This window comes from Diadema setosum, chromosome 19 (genome assembly GCF_964275005.1).
Source record: "Diadema setosum chromosome 19, eeDiaSeto1, whole genome shotgun sequence".
NCBI classification, from domain to species: domain Eukaryota; kingdom Metazoa; phylum Echinodermata; class Echinoidea; order Diadematoida; family Diadematidae; genus Diadema; species Diadema setosum.
The window spans coordinates 34274259-34299724 of NC_092703.1; the positions used below are offsets into that span (position 1 = coordinate 34274259).

At 37.1% G+C, this 25466-nt stretch overlaps 1 long non-coding RNA gene across 2 annotated transcripts in view; it reads left to right on the forward strand.

Moving 5' to 3' along the window:
- The window catches only part of LOC140243052 (uncharacterized), a 46786-nt gene that overhangs the window by 14168 nt on the left and 7152 nt on the right, over positions 1 to 25466 (forward strand). Inside the window, exons 2-3 of one of the 2 annotated variants that reach the window (XR_011902162.1) lie at positions 11004 to 11130; positions 11619 to 11733. This is a non-coding gene — a long non-coding RNA (uncharacterized lncRNA). The remainder of the gene's footprint in view (positions 1 to 11003; positions 11131 to 11618; positions 11734 to 25466) is intronic. The other variant, XR_011902163.1, reaches the window with a different exon arrangement.

Genomic DNA, 25466 nt, shown 5'->3' on the forward strand with positions numbered 1-25466 from the left:
AGCAATGCAGGCATGCTTTGAGAAAACATTCTGTTTTTTCAAATCATGGTGAAACTTTCATAGATTTTTGTTACCCTAGACATGTAATGAGTGAAGTTGTAGAGAAACTGCCAAGCTTTGCTTCAAGATGTAAATTGTATGACAATTTTCTTTCAAATGACCAGTAGCTACATTATTGCAGAAGCTGAGCCATGACTTTTGCACTCAAAACAGTGACAGAAACTTGGAATTAATAGCAAATTCACTAATCACCTCATAAAATGCAAGCTACATATGACAAGATTGAAATTGTGAGAAATGCTTTCAATGCACTGTGGCGTTTGGCAATTTATTGATCGGTCTGGGCGAGTTTGTGCATTTGAGCAGAATGTGCAAATTTGACACACACCATCGACTGAATTGGGCATGCAAACTCGGCACAAAGGTCATATAATTGATATGAGAGTTAATTGTGTGATGACCGATAATCTGAAAAACCTTGTCTTTGACATTAATTATGATAATTGTACTTGTTGATTTCTTGTTGTAGATGAGAGGTTGACGACTGAATTCTCTGTACTTTAACATCCCAGAGCCTTTTTAACTACAGGTACTTTATATTGTGTATGATGTATGAGTTGTATTGTCTGTACCATCATTTTTGTTTTGTGTAAATATTGTGAAATAGTATGTTGAAACTACGAGTACTGGACAATGGAAACCTCTACTGCAACCATGGGATCACCAACATCATAGAACTGTGAATGAGTGCTTGATTCTAAAAGAGAAATCCTAGATGGTGATTGTGATCAGAATTACTACCAAAAACTTAATCACACAATCATGTTCCTCAACTGACCTACAATTGTATGTGTGTATCCTGAAAATGTCATCAAGTTTTGTCTATCCAGGGAGGTGGATTACCCTGGTCTATCCCTTTACAGGTAATAAGTGCAAAAAACAAACAAACCCAAAACCAAACAAACAAACAAACAAACAAACAACAACTAGGCCTACACAGTGAACAGCTGAGAGTGGTGGAATGAGACAGTGATTGTAAATGACTCCAAGTTCCTCAAATGTTACACTGATGGTCTTTTTGGTATCATAAATATGTTGTGTTTTGTACATCTTCCTGACCAGAGCCCCCTCTTTATTTTTTGTTAAAATGAAAGAAATAAAAAAGGAAAATGGGGGGGGGGGGGGGGGGCTTGTGCCCCCTTTAATTTTGTGAAGGCACCTCCTCTTTACGGAATTCCTGGATACGCCCCTGCTGTGTGATCCTATTCCCTCAATACACATTTCCAGGAAATCATCTTGACCTCGTATAGATGAAATATTGAAGTATCATCTGTGGGAGATGATCACAAAACAAATTAATAACAGTCAGTTGATCAGTTCAACCTCCCAGAGCTACATTCTGCTGCACAGTATTATTTTATATGAAATCTTATGAAAATGAAGAGGGCTTTAAGAAAATAAGGCTGATCCATGACATTTACCCTTTAAATCTGTGTTTATGGAATGCTCGCTGTACTCTGCGTGCTCCATCTGCGGACTATTTTTGCCCCACAGATGTTTTGAAAGCTTGCCGCTGCCTGCTTGGCTGCCCAGTGGATCGTCGGAACTGATCAGTGCTAATTCAATTGCCCGTAGCCCAATGACCCATTTTAGCCGTGTTTTCTCCTCAAGGAATGGAAGCTCATTATTAGACAGGATGATCTCAAATTTTCCTGAACATTAACCTTTGAACTCCCCCAGTTTCATGGTTTGATGCTGTATCTTTTATCATTTCAATTTCTGTCATTTATTCTAGTATTTCATTTGATGGAATAATAACTTTTCTCTCATTTGGTTCCCATTCATGTCATATACCATTGTTTATTTTGATAGCAGGATGATTACACATGGATCTGTAAATCACTAAATTTATGGATGATGATTAAATTGGCAACATTAATATGTCAGGCCCAAATTTGCAACATTTTGATAAATTTAATCAGAGGTGCCAATCTAGTGACGACAAGGTGCTCATTTCTGCAGCAAAATTCCCCCAGGCCTTGAACAGATTGGTAATTCAGTGCCTTACGAGGGCAGCACACAAAAATAAAGAGGCACACTCTTGAACAGGATATGTTATAAGCACTCATTCTTACCCCAGATCAAGGGCATACAGTGGATACTATAGAACATTTGCTGTGTACTTCCCCCAGGAGGGGCTTTGCTGTACTTAAAGAATAATAGTCACTTTTGTACTGCACGTCATCTTGTGGAAAACTGTATATCAACAGTAAACTTCACTAACTTTTCTTTCTCACTTGTTTTGACGAGACAATATATTTTCAGGAATTTACCCGTACATGTGTGTAGGATGATACTGAAAATGGGGGGGGGGGGGGGGGGGGCGACTGAATGATGTTGTCATAGTGTAATGCTGCTGTGATTTTTTTTTTTTTCTGTAGCAAGACGTCTTTCCATTTTCAGTTTTTTTCTAGTCTAGAAAGTACATTTTTTTTTTCAGGGTAGGAGATCAAGCAGATGAATACTACTGCATAAATCACAGAGATTTTTTTTTTCATTGATTACCACTGTCCCTGATGTCTGTAAGTGGTATGAGAGTGAAAGACTGCTGCCTTTACTCATGCATGCCAGACATACATACACACATATGGTGTGTATACAACATTCCTTGATGCTATCAACTTAGGAGTGAATGAAGAAGGCAAAAGAGGTGATTTAGCACCTCCATAGCTCCAACACGCAACATCATAAGGCACCTAAGAGTCCCTTGTTGAGTGATGTAACATGCTAATATCACTCTGTCTCTTAAAGACACGCCTTCTCTTAGTCACTTACAGAGGGAAAAAATGCCACCATTTCCTAGAAATGACCTCATCCACAAACCCCTGAGCAAACATTAAACTGCTCCAGCCACATGATTGTAGAAACACATTGCAGGATAAAGGGCCAGTATCAGTTTGGTTTAAGTCTGTGCTTTTCAGCGAAAAAAGTTTACGACTGAATTTGCATGTCATTCTTCACCCTTGCTCTGTTTCTTTTGAGAATTGATACTCACATTTGATTGAATGCTTTGCTTGTAGTGATTTGTACAGATATTTTGATACAAACTGTCAATGTGTTGAAATCGTATTTTCCATTGGACCCTTATTGTTTCACACTTTCAGTGCTGTAAATTGTCACACAAGAGTGATTTTGTCTTGCAAAAGTTTTGACCAATTTGTGTTAGGAATTACCGCGGTGCCAAAAAAGCAGTCTGGTATTCACAGTTAGTTGAACTGGGTATTAAAGGGAACGCAAACCCAAAGAGCAATGTGGATTGAGTGAAAGCAGCAACATTAGTAGAACATATTAGTGAAAGTTTGAAGAAAATCAGACAATCGATGCAAAAGTTATGAATTTTTAAAGTTTTGGTGTTGGAACTGCTGGATGAGGGAGACTACTAGAGGTTATGATGTATGAGTGGGCAGCAATATAAAGAAAATATAGAGGGAATTCCACAAAAATCAATTTTTCAAGAAAATCACAAAGTCCATCAACTTGATACTGACATACACATGTATTCCCCCTGCTTTCTGGAAGCGATTAGTCAAGTGGATTAGCAATGTGGATTGAGTGAAAGCAGCAACATTAGTAGAACATATTAGTGAAAGTTTGAAGAAAATCAGACAATCGATGCAAAAGTTATGAATTTTTAAAGTTTTGGTGTTGGAACTGCTGGATGAGGGAGACTACTAGAGGTTATGATGTATGAGTGGGCAGCAATATAAAGAAAATATAGAGGGAATTCCACAAAAATCAATTTTTCAAGAAAATCACAAAGTCCATCAACTTGATACTGACATACACATGTATTCCCCCTGCTTTCTGGAAGCGATTAGTCAAGTGCTCTTTCATAATGCTAGAAAAGTAAATTTTTTTTGAATTTTCTTTAAATTCTATTTGTATTTTTGTCCACTCATACGTCATAACCTCTAGTAGTCTCCTCATCCAGCGGTTCCAACGCCAAAACTTTAAAAATTCATAACTTTTGCATCGATTGTCCGATTTTCCTCAAACTTTCACTGATGTGTTAGTTACTAATGTTGCTGCTTTCACTCAATCTATATTGCTCTTTGGGTTTGCGTTCCCTTCATGGATGGTGCCTCTACATGTAAGCTTGTAATTCAGTGTCAGTTGTTGCACATTATTTTGCCATAAATTGGCATCAAATTGCACATTAGCTGTATTGAAGATTCTGTCACAAAGGACCACAAGTTTCAGCAATAAATTTCTCTTTATCAGTATACACACCCCAGCTCCCTCCACCCCCTCAAATAAAAGAATCAAAGACAAAAATAGGATGTCAGCAAAGTTTCATCATCAAGCCCTGTTATTCATTTCCTTGTTATTTGTGTGAATACTTGTCACATTATTGTCAATAGAATATCTTTGGATGGCAGAGACATGCTGTCGAGTCTCCCTGTCTTCCTTTCTCTTCCTGTGCAAACATACAATGAACCTAAACCACCAATATGTCACCATCTACCGCGGATAACCCCACCCATTTGTAGCCCTAATGAGGTCCAGGGAGGACCATTCGACTCTCTAAATTGCTCCCTCGGAAATTTATTAGCCAAAACATCTCATCAAAACAAGTTTGGAGCAAGTTGAAGAATAAGATATGAAAAGAAGCTTTGATTTACAGTATAGAGTTTCTTTTAGATATGATGTACGTGTACATGTACATGGCGTCAGGGAAGAAGTTTGGTAGGAGTCAAGAAAATATTGAAATACAAATACCATGGGGAATTTAAGCTTTGTTACTTTGATGGTTTGGAATTCACTGTGATGTGTGTTTACACTCACATCATTATAACTATAACTGTCAACTCATTATAAAGGACAGACACACTTGAATGCAAAATATGGCCTTTTTATTTCTTTAGATTGCCTTTGGATTCCTCAATTAATTTGTTTGTTTCTGATAAAACTTCTGAAATGAATGACGAAACTGTAGAGCTCTCAGCTAGTATTGGAAAATACAATGTGCTGATATGTGTTATCATAAAAAAAAAAGAAAAATGTTTCTTAGATGTAAATTTATTTCTGAAAATTGATTAAGTGTGCAAGTTATGTGCCACTGTATGTGTACTCTATTCATTTGAAACCAATGATTTTTCCCGTTAAGATATTTTCCCCCCTCAGTGTCATTAGTTTTATTCATTTCGTTTGTGCCACATGCATTATATTTATAAATGCATTTATTATCATTTATTGCTCTCTCGCATTACAAGTGACTACTTGTTTGTGTACAATACCAATGCCATTATGATGCTGTCAGGGTTAATATTTAGAGATTGGCGGCTCTGCAATGGCTGCTGTGGTAGCCCTGTCCATTGAGGGATTATTGGCTGTAATTGATTGGGAGTGGACGGCCAGTTTTCTAGGGTCGCATGTCCTCAGTCTCCCCAATAAAATGCCATCAATCACTGCTTGCCATTGGGTCATTTAGCTGGCCTGGTCTAGATACAGGCTCGTTTACATCTACACTATAGAGTGAGGGGTTTGAACCGCTCTCCTGTAGAAACAGCAATCTTTTACCTAAAAGCAAACAATTCAGTGTTGAAAGTTAATGAAGATCGAACTTTGGCGAGTGCTTAAATTTCTGATCATGGAGTACTCCACTGAACGGAAAAGTGTGCGTCACATTCGTATCGGGATTAGAGTCATTATTTTTACATGTCTATAATCTCGCGAATGGCACCTGACTCGCAAAATTCGCGGAAATAAAAACCCCAAGAAATATTCAGCGTATACAGTAGTTGGTTCTGTAGAGCAAATCTCACTGTCTGTCACAAGGATGTGTGATCCACTGCTTCTTGTAATTGCTGGTACATTATATGCCATAAATGTGTAATATGTTAGAATGGCATTTGTGAATGACACTCAGGACTTTGTATGTTGTGTTGATGCATAAAAGATTGAAACATTTGCATTAAAGTCAAACCGGAGGATTGTTCACACATGGGGAAAAAACAACCGACAAAGAAACAAAGCAAAACTGGCTATTTACAAAGAAGAAATGCACAAGTCAATGTGGTTTGTAAAACATGCTAATTGCGGAGATTTGGCTGGTGCAAACCTGCATTGTAACCTACGTAACTACTGGTGGTAGTAATGCTGATATTTGCATTCACACACTTTATTTGAATACAAAAGTACAGCCAAAATATCAATGTTTTGGTACATGTGTGAACAGGCTTGATATCTCCTGTCTTCGCCTCATCGTCTTTGATACAAAGAAACTGTTGTCACTCTGTGTCCATGGGTATGATGGATTTGTAGGCTAGGCGAGGTGTTAAAGGGACAGTCCTCTCAAATTTGCAGGTCATTCCTGTTTAGAATTCCTTCACTTTACAATGCTGATCTTCTGTTCACTGTGAGAAAGAATGTCCCATCTTCCAGTAGGCAGCAAGGTAGAGTTGTGCAACTTTCGTTATGCAGCTTTTGCTTTAATAGATAATTTTTATACTGAAAAAGAGGCATGATCTCTACTTCTACCCATTCTTAGGTAGTGAGCCACTGGTAAATGATCCCAACCATGGGCAAAACCGTCCCAATATACAATAAAGATGGTTATTCAATCCTGTATAAAGTGATACCTGAGTTGTCCTGGGGAGCAGCATACATGCTGCACACAGTAATTAGTCATGAGTACATGATCACCAGTCTTTTATCACCACCACCAGTCCTGTCCTCTACAAGGCCTGTTCCATATCCACTTGGCTTTTGCTCAGAACCTACATCCTGTTAACTCTCTTAATGCCATGGCAATAATCTTCCATGATAGCATCATTGGTAAATGTGATACTGAAAGGGTTAAATTGTATTCTGCTCTCTCCTGAATATTTTATGGTGATGTAGTTTATAGCAAATTTTATGGAAGGTGACTGCAAGACTACCAACAGATAATGAACAGGTGACTTTTCACTTTATCTTTTGCAATTGACCTTCATTCTGATCAAGACTTTGTGTTGGATGAAAGGACCAAAATGAAGGCAATGAAGTATCATTGACATATAATACATGATAATTGGCCTCTCCCTTCAATTTTGCCTTAGTCTGGAAAACCTGCTTACATTTAAGGCATTCCATCGAAACGAGAATACAGCACGAACGAACATGGAATTTTCTTATGTCCACTTGGCTACTGAGCATCTCAATACAGACTGTATAAATAATACAATTCTTCAAACTTCATTGTGCACCTGTGACCACAAATCTGTTGCCCTATTCGATGGTTTAGCGTATAAGGCATTGCTGCTGCGTCATACCTGGATGGCAAATATGCTGTAATTTTAATACTTAGTTGTACATTATAGTTTGTGTTTGTTCTGAAAAACAAGGGCTGGATGTAAGACTAGGTGGTCATCGGGGTTGTTTAACCCTTCAGATGGCATCCTTGACTGACACAAGATGAGTGTTGCTTGACCTTCAACATGTAAAGAACTTTTGGTTGTTATGTTTTCAAATGCCCTATTTTTATGCCTCCGCCACGAAGTGGTGCCGGAGGCATTATGTTTTCGGGTTGTCCGTCCGTCCGTACGTACGTACGTCCGTACGTACGTCCGTACGTCCGTACGTCCGTACGTCCGTCCGCTTTCGTTTACGCGATAACTTGAGTAATATTTACTGGAATTTTACCAAACTTGGTCCAAGTATGAAGTATGATGGGGCAACGATTTGATAAGATTTTGGGTGAAATCGGCTAAAGGTCAAAGGTCAAAGGTCAAGGTCAAATCATGAAATTGTATCCGTTTACGCGATAACTCAAGACTGTATGGAGCAAATTTCACCAAACTTTGTTGGAGGATGATGTATGATGGGACAATTACTTGATTAGTTTTTCAGTGAAATCGGACAGAGGTCAAAGGTCAAAGATCAAGGTCAAATCCTAAAATTTATCTGTTTATGTGATAACTCAAAACTGGATGAAGCAGCTTTTACCAAACTTGGTCCAAGGATGATGTATGATATGACAATTAGTTGAGTAGATTCTAGTGACATTGACAAGAGGTCAAAGGTCAAAAGGTCAAGGTCAAATGCTAAAAATGTTGCTATTTCCCCCATATCTATGCAATGCCCCAGGTTATTTTCTTGAAACTTAGTGTAGACATGTACTACTGCATAAGGATTCTCCAGAGAGAGTTTCACGTCATAAGGTCAAAGGTCAAAAGGTCAAAGGTTAGGTGAAAATGTTGCAATATCACTTTTCTCGCAAATGGTTCGATGTATCTTCATGGAACATGGTACATATGCATGTACTGACTGGCAGGGATTATCTAGGGAATTTAGGGGTCATGGGTCAATAGTCAGGGGTTCAAAGGTCAAGGTCAACTATGTTGACCTTGACCAATGTTACTACTGTATTTCCCTCATACATGTATACTAGTATATGCAATGATTGCATTATTAGTTTTAAAAGTGTTTAATTTATGTACATGTATTACTTGATGGAGATTCTCTTGGAAATTTCCAGCCAGAAGGTCAAAGGTCAAAGGTCAAAGGTTAAGGGTCAAAGGTCAGGTTTAAATGAAAAAAAAAAATTTTGTACTGTAATTACACTCTTTCTTCATACCTTGAAAATTATACTCAATGCATAAACTTATAATAAGGTCGGTCAGAAGTCAAGTAAAAATTTTCAATTTCCCAAATATGTGTACCTGCACTCTTTAATAGACAATTATAGCAAACCCAGTTCGTGGAAAGTGAACATTCAAGATATTTCTGACAAACCTGTGATTTCGATATTTTGCCAGTTATGTGAAACTGTCATCACACATTGTCAAGACATTGTACTATACACCTATTGGGAGAATCATGCATTATGGCGGAGGCATCAGTCGCCGTAGCGACATTTCTAGTTCTCAAATATAGTCTTGTTTTCAGACTCTAATGTGTTTTATATCAGGTTTAGAATATATGAAAAAGTGATATTTTAATTTCTTTCAAATAGGTTCCAAATCAAGGACATTTCTTAATGCATATTTAACCAAGGCAATGAATCTTTCATGTAGCATATACGTTGCTAGTTGTTAAAAGGGCTGAGAGCCTCCAAAAGGTGAATTAATTTGGAGAAATGAATGAGAGGGAGAGAGAGGATCACATTAAAGACATTTTGTTGTTTAATAACTTGGAATGTTTTACTTATGATAGAGCACTATTGCCATTTCAGGACCAAGTTTACTGTATAGGACCATGCAGTAGAAATGAAAGCCACATTTTTTTACATAGTTTTATGCTGTTTTAGGGTGGAGACTGTCATTGAAGGTATCTTTGAAACATTTACAATTGTCTTCCTCTCCCATTTTGTGAAACATAGAGACAATATTTGGGATAGAGGCTCTAGTTTTCTAATATTTGTTTGTATTACAGGATGATGGTCGCATATCTTTGTCCCACTGAAATGTGTTAAACATCTGAAACAGGCATACAAGGCAGACACAAATCTACATTGTCATGGCGACACACGAGGCCAAACCCTAACAAGCAGAACGTATTTCACGAGTTTTGGAAGCATCGCTCGCAACAAAGAAAGAAAAAAAGGAAGAGAGAGATGTGGATCGATCAGATATGAAATGAGTAGATGCATTGAGATACATGTATGCAGAAAGAGAGAAAGGTGATGGGGAGGTAGACTGATAAAGGGAATGAACAAGAAATAGAGTGATTGAGAATAGAATACTTGTAGAGAGAAACAAAACAAAGTGAACTAGAAAAGCACTCTGAGAGCGCAGACCTCCGCCAAGCATGCAGCTCATATCCACCACTGATCTTGTTCTTCCATAGAGATATCAGTGATTTCCACCCATACATATTATAGCATTGTGTGCTGAAAGTCGCCCAATTTCCCAATATAGAAGCCTTTGTTACATCATAAATCCTCAGCTGCACGGCACATCTCGCCCTAGCAGAAACTAGAGCACCTAAAGTGCGCGCATGCAAACCTCAAATACGCACAGCCTGAACTCCCAAGTTCATTGACCCTACCTGCCAGAATATCAAAAATCCTTCATAAATTCCCCCAAAATTCTCGGATCACTACCAAAAGTTAATTGTTTGTTACTTGTGTCATTCTCAACCTTTCCTGCAAGTTTCATCCAAATCCGTTAACTACTTTTTGAGTTATTTTGCACACGGACAAACGAACACACAAACCAACGGTAACGAAAACATAACCTCCTCCCTTGGTGGAGGTAATAATGTAGAAAGGGGAAGAGAAGAAGAAGCCGATAAGGAAGGAAAGGAGAAAGATACATAGTGAGAGAACATTAATTAAAGACCTAGAGATAGAAAGAGAAAAATGGATTAATAGCTCGATAAAGAGAGAGTATGAGATCGATTGATGGAGATAGACAAAGTAGGAAAGAGATAGAGTAATAGATGAAGAAGGAGAGAAATGAAGATGGATGTAGAGAGGTGCTTGGAGAGACAGGAAAGGGAGTGAAAGTTGTTTTATTCATGCGGCGTCCCCGGCGGCTGATGAAGAACGCTCCCAGCCCGACTGGTGACAGCTCTTCCAAACGTGGCCTAGTTACAGCAGACTAAGCTACAAAGAGTTGTATTACCATTCATGCCGGCTTCCTTCAGCCTTCATTCACCGGCGGATGGTAGAATGCGGATGATGCATTTCCCATCTGTATGAGAGAGTAGCTCCTCCGCAGTATTGGTGTCCTCCTCCTCCTCCTCTGGCTTGCTTTTTTTTTTTTGGAGCCCCTCTCCCCGCAGCTCATCACACCCCGTTTCAGTGGGCCTTGCATTTTTCTCAGTCAGGTTGGATGCTTACCTAATCCAAGGAGCAGCTAAGATAACATAGGAATAGCTTAAAGCAAAGAGATGATTGCTGTTTGCCTCCGGACATCTCAAGAGCAGTCTCTGACCTCGTCGTAGATGAAGACGTAAGTTTCATCACCTGAGGAAAACATCATCATCATCATCATTTTTTTTTTCTTTTCATTCTTCAGGTGATTGAGGAAGTACCCGTACTCTCTGCTGTGATGTGTTTCTCACTCTGCTCTGTGAGGCAAACTCCTGCTGTCCAATGTTAGGAGCTGTTGGAATCTTTACACCTGATTCACAGATCCATTGCTGGTATGTACCAACTATCTTAGTTCAGTCTTTTGCCTCATACCATTAATCTTTTCTGTGCCAATGAGTCAAATGTCCACAAATTTCACACACAAACCTATGAGCATGTAATACAGTGCAGCATGCAGAGGGTTAAAGATGTCTTTTGGTATTTGTGTACACTGGTTAATCTCCTTTGATTTAGCATAAGAGATACATTACACAGGTTTATGAAAATATGGATGAATCTTTGTTGTGTCTGTGTAGTTTACTAGTTGCATAATGAAATACAATACGCAGGATGTAAAGAATGAGAATGAAGAGGGGATTGTAGGGATATATGATTTAATGAAAAATCTTGCTACTAGAAGATCTCACAATGCATTTGTGTGTGTGTGTGTGTGTGTGTGTGTGTGTGTGTGTTTTGGGGGGAGGTGGGTGATGTGGAAGGTAATTTTGTGTTGAATGTGAATGATAGTTTAAAAGCTCAACATTGATTTCTCCTGATTCAGTTCTTTTCAGAGCAGCTTTTACTTTGGCCTGAGGAGGTACTGAATTCCAGGGCTTCTCATAGGAATGTTGACAGGCATCTGAAGTAGATATGAACAGAACTCCAATACCATCATGGTAATTGATCCCTTCAAATACAGTTTAAGATGTGATCTTCACAAGGAAATTTAGTACAAGCTGTTTAAGAAGACTGCGATAGGGATATGTTACTGGCATTGGTTTTCATTTTTCATATTTCATATTTCATTTATGTAACAATTTTTTTAAAATTCATTTTCATAGATTCATCAACTTGAAGATGAGTCTTGTATGTTACTGAAAAAATTATTGAGTACTGTTATTCTCATTTTATGAGATCATTGGAATATTTTGTCTGATTTATGTTGAATGGCATTTTAAGTCTTAATGTGATTTTTTGTCCTTCGTACAGCTGTACTTTTAGTGAATCACAATTTACCGTATGTGCTGTAATAGCCTTTTACTTAAAGGTCCAGTTTACTTTTGGGAGCAGTGATTTCAAAAATGTTCAAGATATCACATTTGATGCATATGTGTAGGTCTGTTGTATCATAAAACATCCTACCATATGAAATATTTGCAATAAAACCTAAAATATAAGGAGATATCAGGATTTTTCTCAGTAAACCGTAACTGTATACGGTTTAGTCTGGAAACATTTTTATTATAACTATTGTTCACATTTTGTGTATTTAACAACACTTAACATCGATTATACGGATTCAAATTTTGACAGTGGTTGTTTCTATCCCTAACTCACATTTTAGAACTATTTTAAAGCACTAATGCTTTCATCTGCAAATGGTAAATTATGCCTTTAAAAATTGGTTGTCACACATGGCAGCTAAGATCAATACCTAGATCAAAGTCTAGTTGTACACCATTGTTCATTCAGTGAAGTTACTAACAAAGTTGCTGCAGAAATTATCATCTTGTCATCAGTAATTTTACCATTCTGGATTTCAGTGCATCAGACTCAGAATGAAGGGGAAGTTTCAGAAAATTTGCCAATTTGAGAGAGCAACATCACTGCCATCTTTAAAAAAGAAAGAATGTAGTGCCAATTTAAGAATCAATTTTAAATCCAGAATTCTTCAACCTGAACAAATTATCATACTGGACAGCAAAGGGCTTTCATGAAAGATATTTTTACCCTGTCTTATGAAATGCTAATAATGAATGGATAAAATGATGATGAAAAGAAACAACATCAAACCACAGTTTGTTTTTTTAGTGTATGTTTTCAGGGACTTTACATGGAAAAATTGGGAATTTATTAGTTTCATGCGGTCATGAATAACTTGGGTATACATGTCAACATGTGACATTGCATCTCAAAATCTACAAAAGTCGCATGACCTGATTTTCTATGAGGACAAAAAAAAAATAGGTTACAAGGGAAAATCTAGTTAATTTTTTTTTTTTTTTTAATATTTTCTGAAAGAGCAGTTCTTCTTCAATATATTCCTAACTTTGGAATCATAAAGGGAATGGGAAATTATCTTTTTTTTTTTGCTGGTTTTGTCTAGAACTTTTTGTTTTGGTCTGATTAGGCTCTCTCTATTTTCAGATTTAGAGCATTAAAAACCCTTCAAACACTTCTCACTTTCAACTCTAATAACTTTTGAAAGGATGATGCTTTTGTGTTGGAGGTTTAAGTGGCAGTCATGAATAGAATGTACTTTATGATGTGCAAACTTTCAGTTTAGTTTAATCATCCCTAAATAGTGGTTGCCATGGAGTTTTATATCCCATTCTTTGTTCCATTCATTGCAGAGAGCACAACAGGGTGAAATTAATCACTTAACCCGTTGAGGACGAGTCCTGGGTATACTCGGGCAAGCGTCTATGGGAAATACGTGTTGTAGCAAAATCAGACCGTCCTCAACTTGTTAACTAGACCCTAGACTTCAAAGCCTCTTTTTCTCAGTACATACTTTTCCTGAGTGTGTATATTATTTCCATTATTTGGATGGGTTTTGAGAGTTCATTTGTATGGAATTCTATGTTATTTTAAAGCTTAGAGTCTGCTCTTTCAGAATTGGTCCTTAACTAAAAATTCATGTCTGGCAACTTTTGTGGGTTCTCATTCTGTGATGCAGGGTCTCTTATAAGGAATGCACCTTAGTGGTGCTACAAACTTGAAGCAGTGGTTTCCCACTTTCATGAAATGATCGTTAGTCATAACTGATGCTGTGTGAGGCCACCCATACTGCCAGGTACCAGAGTTCTATCTCATGTTTGGTATCATTCGCAGACCTCCCAACCATTCTGAATTTGGAGGAAAGAATCTGAATTTTGACCATTCCCAGCTCTTGTTTCAATATGAGTTTCCTGATTTTCATGATAATTTTACGACACACTCCTACGGGAACTGTGCTTTCTTTCCTACTTTTGAGCCAGATCATCCCTATTTTTCAGTCAGAAAGGTTTGGAGGTCTGCATTCGCCAGATCCTCATTCATATGGAGGGGATTCAGGCATGTGAAAGAGACCATTTGATATGAGTACAGTTCACTACACTGCACATTTGCTTGTGAAGGTGGAATGGCCCAAACTTTTCTTTCACATGTATACTAAAATTTGTCAAAAACTCCTGTAGCCCATGGAGTGAAACAGAGGAATTTGATGGTATACTAAAGGTGGAGCTGTCCCAGCTCCTTGAACAGTATTTGCAAATTGTATTCACACTGCACTGAAGAGATAAAACAATCCCAGTTCAGGGGTTCAATCATGAAGACAGTGTCCAGTGTGAACGTGGTAATGGTGAGATGATCATAAACTCTTCACCTCTCACTTTGGACATCTTCCATGAGACACTGGAGGACTTGTTTTCTCATACATCTCCAAATTAAATCCTGACACGTTGTTACTACAGGCAGGATAGATTAGGCGGGGATTTGATGACTATCTGTTGTGAAGGAACTAAATGCGCAGATTGATTTAAGGTGTCTGGCAGATGGTCCAATTAACAGCCATAATGACCGACAGTCCTTGAAGTTCTACCAGTAGTCTATGTTCCAGGCTCTCTGTCTCTTCTTTTTGTCAGGTTTCACTCAATTGTCTTTGAAGTTGCCTAGTGGGCAATTCCATAAATTCGGACGTACATTTTGAACACATTAATAAGCTGCCAAACATACAAAGATTGAGAATATGAAACTTTTTTCTGGCCATGATATGACAAGTGGTTAGTAGAAAACAATTAACTATGAAAAAATTATGTCAAGACCTCAGTGACCTTGGAATGATTAAAAAATAGCATGTGTTCGGACGTACACAGAAAAAGTGAATTTTCTGACTTCATAAGTTCAGTCACAAAGTTCTGTGAAGTATGCAATATTTTTCTAAAAATTCACATTATATCAGTTAAAGTAGATGTGAAATGATGTAGAAATGTAAAAAGAATTAGCAATTTAAACAATTAACATGGAAATTATTATGTTTGTTTTTTGTTTCGGACGTACAGTTTCGGACGTACACGACCGCCGTTTCGGACGTACACTATGTACACCCTCAACAACACTTAATATAAATGCAAAAAGAAATTTGTTACATAACTATTATTCATCCTAGGCCCTTCTCAGATGATAGCACTTGTCTATCATGTCAGCATTACCAGTGTAAATGAATAACACCTCTTCAGAACATGAAAAATACTGTATACATAGGGTCTGTGCATTATAAGCTGCCTTAATACATGTAACAATATTCAGGCATGATAAGTACATCATATATATATGTACTTGTATTACAGAACCAGAATTCTAATATCAAACTTTGTGATTATAACACAAAATACAGCCTAAAAACTTACTGGCCAGAACAACAGAAACACATGTGTTGCAATCTGTAGGTAACCAATTACTATATTAACTATAGACACACTATATTTCTGTTTTTTTTTTTTTTTTTTTTTTTCACAATGTGATAAAGGTACAAAATAATGTACGGTCAACGAAGTACTGTACCAGATGCATTTATTTACAAATAAGAGTAAAAAATAGGCCTGTTTTGCCAATATTAGAATTAAACCCTAGTCTATATTAAAGCATATTGCAGTTAGTAAACAACGACCTTTACAAATATGGAAAAACCATTTGCTAATTACTTTATGTTGATTCAACAGTTAGTACATGTATTGGACCAGAACATTTTACATGAATTGTTACTGTTCTCAAGACTCTCTGAACTTACAATGAAAAGAGCAAAGCAAAAATTGCATGGTCACATTCAATTTATGAGTGATTTATGTATTAAACACAACATTCAGTGTAATTTAAACATTATGGGTTCCTTTTTGTGAGACAAGCTCACAGAAACATGCATGGTAATGTACAAAATGTATGAAGAAAGTAACATATGGGACAGTTTTGCATTAGGCTTGGAATATTCTGGTAATCAAAGGCCTTTTGATGTTGTTTTTTATATAGAATATTAGATTGAGTGAAATGCTATTGAGTACCTGCTAAACAATGGGCTCTATGTAGTGTACTTTTGTTGCATAATTTATTTAATGGAAAAATCTTATTCACTCTGAAATACTTATCATTATAAATCACTAACACTATAATAACCATTTTTATGGCATGACCTGTTCCAGTACTCCTTCAGCAGCAACATCAGTCTGTAATTTTCAAATGAATGGTTAAAGCGCATGAAGGTAAATCACAAATTAGACAGGGCTGCACACTAACCCATTTTTTCTACTGGTCGGACTGGTCTGTCAGACCAGTAGGTACCCAGTTTTTCCATCTTTTACTGGTTCATTCCTTTAAAAAATTACTGGTCCGACAATAATTTTTACTTGTCCTGGAGACCATCGGACCAGTGCCAGTGTGCAGCATTGAATTAAATCATTAAATTAAAAAAATATGATATGACATAGATACAGTAGACCATGAAACCGATTTTGAAAGAAGACAGGATATACATCATAGCTTTGTCAAGAAAATTGACAAAAGGTTTAGGAACTAACCAAAGTGAATTGAACATTGTATGTCTATGAGGTCTTAGGTCGTAACGATGTATATCATATTGTTGTCTAAATTGCAGGCTGTGTGTCCATTAATCTGTAATCAAAATGCATGAAGATGCAGATGATAACTTTATGTTACAAGATTAGGATTGTAAACACCAGCTGACAAAAATGGTAGGAAACTACATTGTAGTATTGCAATGTGAACGCAAGGTGATAAGAAGCTGAAATACTCAGTCTTAGCCAAAATAGGAGGGTATTTCATACAACAAGCCACCTTCTCTGCTCTATGTCCCACAAGTAAGCAAGTAATCAATATCTGTCCTTGTAAAGACACATTGCCTAAACAATGTTCTCAGAATTTTGATATATGACCATTCCCTACTGTTGGTGGTTTTCATACATTCCACAGTAGGCAACTTCAAACCACGCTTTCCATTCAGCCTAACTTGTTTGTGTGCACACATACATGGACAGAATTTGTTTATTTAATAAATAATTAAAATTTTATTGAATATTAATTATAAACCTACTTATACAAGAGGATTAGACACAGAAATGTATTCCTTAAACATTTAAGCTCAATAGGATTGTTTTCAATGGGTTCCAGAGCACAGTAAGAAGTCAACATGAAAAGTGTTTCGGACGTACATAAAAGTTGTTTCGGACGTACATAAAAAAGTGTACGTCCGAACACATATTTTTTCATTAATTAGAGATAATTACAAAATTCTAAAGTTACACATTTGAAAAGCAACAAAAACTTGCTTTGCACTGAGATTTTGTAGTTTACTAGCATTCAAGTTTTTATGTAAGATTAAAAAAAGGTGTTTTTTTGTTTCGGACGTACATTGAAATAATGCATAAAATAAGAGTAAAGAAGACAACATAAATTGTCACTTTCACATTCTCTACCCTATGGATATGGAAAAAGTGATTCATTACCTTCATATTTAATGATGTAGTGAGTTGAAAAGTTTTCTTTTCCTTCACAAAAAATATCAAATGAAATAGTGGATTATAAAAGTGGTTCCAGAGCAGTTGTTAAATGGCTTCATTGAAATCACTCCTGTGACCTTGACCTTGGTTAAGTGCATTTCTTATTTACATTTTTGAACAGTTTAAACAATTCCCATCAAAATGATATATAATTTGTGCTGATAATTTCATTTTGAAAAATTGACCCTCTGGTTGACAAATTTATGGAATTGCCCTTGTCGTAATACATTTTTTTGGGTGCTTCTTCCAACATTCATGAAATCTTACCAGCATGGGCAGCAGTTTTTCAGAAAATATAATGATTTCATCAAATATGCAGAAACATAGCAGTACCTCATTGTCTTTTTCCATGCATGCGAAGGAGGAGTTTGCTGTGATACACAGAAAATGAGCAGTTCACCTTGTAGGCTACGACAAAATGTGCATTGCGTACAGTTGAGTCACCGATTGGCAGAAAAAACTCTGAGTAGGAATACTGCCCCCATTTTTATCAACAAGGACAAGAACAATACTGGTTGCACTAAAAAACAACAACAACAAAGAGGTTTAAGAGGTAGTGGTTTATCTGTGTTAATGAATAAATAAATACATGCACAAAAATAGATGGATAGACAGACAGATGAATAGATAGCAGTAAGACAGAAAAAAGATATTCGGTGATGGTAAATAAGTAGGGAGGTATACGAATTATAGATTAATAGAGGTATTGAGAGAAGAATTGTTGCTGATTAGTATTAATACTGTGAAACGAGACATGAAACTCGTCACACTGACGAGTTAGGTGATACGCCTGGGGTCATCAGATGTCGGTCATCTGTGATCGACAAAGAAAAGAATGTGATATAGGCACCTTGAAGTTATATTGAGCGTGCATGCAAAACGGTTTCTCTAACCACTCGGCCACGGGACATCCACGGAAACGGTAAGGCCGAAAAAAAAATGTATAGATATTACAGGGGGAAAAAGTCAATGCCCACTCAACAATTGTGGCCGCGTGAACATGTATTGCATTGCTAGAAGGAAATGCGGCCTTGTAACGACTGAGGTCGCTGTGCCATTTCTGGCAATTTCGGAAAAATACGTCCCGCAGACATAAAACCTATAATCGGCTGATTTTGATACCTTGCCTTTAATCACAATTTTCAGTGTGATGACGTCATCAAAGTACAAAACAATGACATGGACTTGAAAGACAATTGCTCAAAGTACAACACCTCCGTTGTCGTCATTACATACTATTTGACAGAGTCAGGATGCAACATTCTGCAGCAGTCGAAGCAATGTGGTCTCCAACACAAAACAGAGGGATATTGTGTGTGTGTGTGTGTGTGTGTGTGTGTGTGTGTGTGTGTATAGGTGCGTTTATATACGAACGTAATTTCTACATGGACGAATGTGTAATACACCATTGAAGAAAAAAAAAGTAAAATAGCTAGGTATTTTGTTTCGTGATCTTGTGGGGTTCGAACCCGCACGAGTGCAACCTCACGTCTCTGAGACGGCGCCTTTAACCACTCGGCCATACGTCTCGACGAGAAAATATGAGGAACGTAAACTTATGTATGTGAAAGATGAATCACGAATCGATTCGTCCACATTCCATTCTCATTTTCAGTTTTAAACTGCAAAATTGTCAACCTCATGAGAAGATTTCAAAGAACAAAATGCATGATTACTGCAGCTTATTGTCTCAGCTACAACATACTTAAATTTCAGAGGAAATGAAGCAAAATCAGCTGAGATAAAGGTGCTTAAACGTTGTCAAGTCAATGGATGGTTTTAAAAAAAATCACTTCCCATAGACATAACACGTAAACTTGTCCGATTTTGCATCTTTACTTTTAATCACAATTTAAAGTATGATAACGTCATCAAATTTCAAAACCATGACATGGACTTGAAAGGCAAATGTTAAAAGTACAACATATGTGAATTTGGGATAATATTGAGCTTAAACAACAGAGATACGAGCAAATGAATGTTAGAAACAGTACCTCAAAAAAATTAATTCCACTTTTTTGATTTCAGATGATGATATGATGACGTCATAATGTATTTCGGGAAATATTGATACTTGAAACGTTATTTCCAATTCATATGCTTTTGTAATATGCAATAAAAACATAGGGTCAACGGACTTTTTAAAGAGCTATTGCGAAATAAACAAAGACATGTTTTTCGCTATATTTCCACATAGACGCGCACACGAAATTTCAACTTTGACGCCAGCGCATTCCTTTGTTATAGGTCAACATCGATCGGAAATCAGTGGATATTGTTACTCAAAGTATCAGGAATCCAAATCAGTCAAAAAAATTGCATTTTCATGTTGGTTACGCCCTCTGCGCGCGAAATTGCGCGGACGGACGCGCACGCGAGAAAATGTTTGAAACGCTTAAAATTGTCTGAAACTTCGAGATTTCCCATTGGGAAGTCGTTTTGAGCCTTTTAAAATTTTGACGCGCGCGAACGCGCGCGTAATGAAGACCTGGGTAACTAACGTTAAAAAGTAAGATAGAGCGTGACCTGAACTTTATGTCCACCGAAAATGACGCAGAAATTACATCTAGTTATGAAGTTATGATCGATCATGTGACAAGGTCCGAAAATCACAAAATGGCGCCTAAATGACGTCATAGATATGTTACTGTCATGAAAACCTTATTGTGGCTAGATATTGTTATGAGACATGTTGACTGAAAATTTCATGTCATTCCGTAATGTCATTGTTGAGATATTGACGACACAAAATTGTCCAGAAAGAAAGAAGAATAAAAAAAAATAAAGAGAGATTTTGACAATCACAATAGGTGATACGCTGATAGCGTATCACCTAAATGAAGAATATTTGCGTGCATTTTTGATTACGCAAATTTCATGAGAGCCAAGATTTGCAAAATTAAAATGCATGCGAAAGTTCTTGTTTACACTATATGACTTGAATGTTGGAGGCAACTCGTGAAAATTTCACGCCACAAAAAAAGCCATCGGCTCCAATTCGTGAAAATTTCATGCTGCAAAAATATTGTGTTTTACAATAATAATTTTATATCATCCAAGTGGAGAAGTGAAACAAAGTTAAACTGAAATACCTGTCAAATACAGGCTTTTGCCAAGTATCATCAGTGTTTATTTTAAGATGTGAACATAAAGAAGAATGAAACTGATGTAATATATGATAAAGATTTCAGTAAAAAGAGAGAAAATGGAATTACAAATAAGGAAGTCTGACTGTTGTATTATTTATGTCAGTCATTCAGAGTACTCTCCCATACAACCCTGTGAATCAAAATAATTAATACCTTTTGTATTCACAAAGTAGAAAAATCATTACATGTATCATCTAGCAACGAAAATAGTTCTCTACTACTTGAAACCAGGATAAAGTGAAAACAAAAGCAGTATTAAAATCAGTGCAATGTTTTTTGAAATACATATATGTATCTGTCATTGTTGTTTCCTGAGCTTTGATTGCAGCATGAACAAGGAAACTGCTACTTCAATAGTTTTGCATTAAACTGAAAGAAAAAGTAATTCTGGACAAGATCCCTAGATCGAAACTTTGATGATACTTTAAAGGGGAAGGCTAGTAACTGATCAATGGGAATCAGTGGAAATGCTGGGAGATGATTGTTCCAATCCTTATGGGATTCATTCAAGAGTTCATTGTATATCTATTGTTGTGTGAAAATGATTTGCTTCAGAATGGTCTCATATTCAAGTAATGTGCAGTTTAATGCTTCCAGGTTAGCGTCCCTGGTCAGTGACGGAGCATTAATCTGCACATTACTTGAATATGAGACCGTTCTGAAGCAAATCATTTTCCCACAACAATAGATATACAATGAACTCTTGAATGAATCCAATAAGGATTGGAACGATCACCTCCCAGCATTTCCACTGATTCCCACTGATCAGTTACTAGCCTTCCCCTTTAAATAGCAACATCAAGGAGGTGTGGCAGACAAGAAATGTAAAGCAATCATCCTAGTATTCTTCTTAAAATAGTATTCGGTTTCAACGAGATATACTGTATGTCCCCCCCCCCCCCCCCGAGAAAACGAAAAATAAAAAATTACAGCGGTACCCTCTGCAATGATAAATTTAAATATAGTGAATCAATCTGAGCACAATTTCAGGGTATGAAACTGCATAAAGTCCAATAAGTGAAAAGTGAAAAAAAAATACTGTAAAACGAGTAATGTTTGCATGCATTTTAATTTCACAAATTTCGCGAGAGCCAAGATTCATGAATTTAAAGTGTATGTGAAAGTTCTTGTCTACACTTTATGCATTGAATGTAAGAGGCAACTCAAGAAAATTTCATTCAGCGAAAAAGGCCGTCGGCTCCCAATTCGTGAAAATTTCATGCTGCGAAAATATCGTGTTTTACAGTAATCAATTGGTAGAGACTTAGCAAATGAAAATATGGATAACATTCTCTTTGGTTAGAGTGAGGGTCGGTTAAATTTGTACAATAAGGTTGTTCATACTTCTCTACTGTCCAAAAATTTGGTTACTAGTCATTAGGTGATACGCTATCAGCGTATCACCTATTGTGATTGTCAAAATCTCTCTTTATTTTTTTTTATTCTTCTTTCTTTCTGGACAATTTTGTGTCGTCAATATCTCAAGAATGACATTACGAAATAACATGACATTTTCAGTCAACATGTCTCATGACAAAATCTAGCCACAATAAGGTTTTCATTACAGTAACATATCTATGACGTCATCTAGGCGCCATTTTGTGATTTTCGGACCTTGTCACATGATCGATCATAACTTCATAACTAGATGTCATTTCTGTATCATTTTCGGTGGACATGAAGTTCAGGTCACGCTCTATCTTACTTTTTAACGCTAGTTACACAGGTCATCATTACGCGCGCGTAAGCGCGCGTCAAAATTTTAAAAGGCTCAAAACGACTTCCCAATGGGAAATCTCGAAGTTTCAGACAATTTTAAGCGTTTCAAACATTTTCTCGCGTGCGCGTCCGTCCGCGCAATTTCGCGCGCAGAGCCGGTAAGCAACATGAAAATGCATTTTTTTGACTGATTTGGATTCCTGATACTTTGAGTAACAATATCCATTGATTTCCGATCGATTTCGACCTATAACAAAGGAATGCACTGGCGTCAAAGTTGAATTTCCGCGTGCGCGTCTTTCTGCAAATATAGTGAAAAAATATGTTTTTGTTTATTTCGCCATAGCTCTTTAAATCGTCCGTCGACCCTATATTTCTATTGCATATTACAAAAGTATATGAATTGTAAATAACATTCCAAGTATCAATATTGCCAGGAAAACGCGATGACGTCATCATATCGTCATTTTAAATAAAAAAAGTGGAATTGATTTTTTGAGGTACTGTTTCTGACATTCATTTGCTCGTATCTCTGTTGTTTAAGCTCAATATTATCCCAAATTCAGATATGTTGTACTTTGAACATTTGCCTCTCAAGTCCACGTGATGGTTCGAAATATGATGACGTCATCATACTAAAAATTGTGATTAAAGGTAAAGACTCAAAATTGGACAGGTTTACGTGTTATGTCTATGGGAGGTGATTTTTTTTAGAACCATGCATTCACTTGACAACGTTTAAGCACCTTTACCTCAGCTGATTTTGCTTCATTTCCTCTGAAACTTAAGTATGTTGTAGCTCAGACAATAAGCTGCAGTCATCATGCATTTTATATTTTCAAATCTCCTCATCAGGTCGACAATTTTGTAGTTAAAGACTGAAAATAAGAACGCAATCTGTACGGAACGATTCCCGATTGTTCTTTGCAACTGTATATTGGTCGAATCCACGCGGCCACTTGTGGGAAGTTGAACAGCGCCATCTCAATCAGCAGTGTCACGATAGTATTATCATATATTTAAGTTTCTCATGGGATCTTCAGGATAGCCGTGTGGCGTAATCGCTTAGCGCGCTGGGTGTTAATAGCTCCATACCCGGACGGCGAGAAGTTCGACTCCCGCAGGAGTTTTCTCTTTCTTTCTTTTTCTTTTTTTTCGGCAGTTCAGCTTTACTCCGATGTCATTTATCGTATTATTTTATCAAGTATACGTAACCCGTGAACACGGCTGCTCTATTTCCCTTGTTTTGTATTGGAGATTTGGAGATTGGGTTTGCTTCATTAATTTTGTCACACTTAATGTTGTAAATTGCCCCTTGTTACAGTGTCCCGCTTGCCACCTTTCGTTTGCTCGTTCCTTTTCTCTTCATTGGTTCTTGTTATACTGTAACAGGATAGGTAGGAACATGTACGTTTAGATAACTGGCAGGAATGGGAGCTGATATGATTAACTCTAGTCCAGGTGTATGGCGTCTCGCTCATCTCTTTGAAATTCCAGGTTGTTATTGTTTGACCCAATATCGGAGTTGTATACAGGTATTATGTTGCTATAGAGGTATCTTGTGCCACATGAATGGAAGGCATCACTGTTTAGTAGTAGTAATGAACTTTTTCATGTTGTAAATGATATAAAGATATGAATTTCACATCCAATCTTCGGGACAGCCGTGTGGCCTTATAGTCGCTTAGCGCGCTGCATGGTCATTATGCACTACCTTAGGACGAGATGTTCGGGACCCGCAGGACGCTATTATTTTTTTTTTCTCTCTCTTTCTCTGTTTTTCTTTTGGCAGTTCAGCTTCATTCCGATGTCATTACCCCACGACACACAGTCACTCAAGTTCCTTTTTTTTTTTTGTCGGAGGCTGGAGGTTGGATTTGCTTCATTTATCATACGTAATGTTGTAAATTGCCCTTGGTATACAGTGCCCCGCTTGCCACCTTTCGTTTTCTCTTTCCTTTTCTCTACGTTTGTTCCTGTTATACACTGCACAAGACAGGTCGGAAAATAATTTACATAACTCAACTGGAGCAGGAATGGCAACTGAATAAATTAACTCTAGGCCAGGTGTATGGCGTCTCGCTCGTCTCTTTGAAATTCCAGGTTGTTATTGTTTGACCCAATAACGGAATTGTAGACAGGTTTTATGTTGCTATAGAGGTATCTTGTGCCACATGAGTAGAAGGCATCACTGTTTAGTAGTAGTAATGAACTTTTTCATGTCCCTCCATGTCAATTATAATGTGTTCAAAGGGGCTGTGTGTCTATCTGCCGAAGAAAAGGAAAACCTTATTTTCGTCATTGCTATTTCTCTATACGTAACCGTAGGTGATGAGTGTTGTTGGTATCTGAGCAGTGAATAACACAGCATCAGGCTAAAATCCCCCTTAGTTATACGCGCTAAGCGTTCAATTTGATATATCTTTATTTATGTAGTCAATCACTGCTAATGGAGTTACAGAATTATGTTATGACACCTTTCACTGAAAGTTTGTAAAGCAAAGTTTATGGACAAGGCAAGCAATTGTACATGAATAATACCAATGATTTCAGAGGGAAATTATGGTATACCTAAATGTAAGGGTATCATTGCTTTGGATTGCTGAGACAATAATTATCTTGGCACGAGGGCTTCCACTTCTGATAACTGATCCCTTTGAAGATGTGTCGGTCACGGGTGATCATCGTGATTCATCTTTCACGTAGAAGCTTCCGTTCCACACTCTTAGTTCGAGAAGACTTACCATCATACTTCAAATTGTGATTAAAGGTAAAGACTCAAAATCAGACAAGTTGACGTGTTATGTCTATGGGAGGTGATTTTTTTTTTTAAACCATGCATTGACTTGACAACGTTTAAGCACCTTTATTTCAGCTGATTTTGCTCCATTTCCTCTGAAACTTAAGTATGTGGTAGCTCAGACAATAAGCTGCAGTAATCATGAATTTTATTTTTTTCAAATCTCCTCATCAGGTTGATAATTTTGCAGC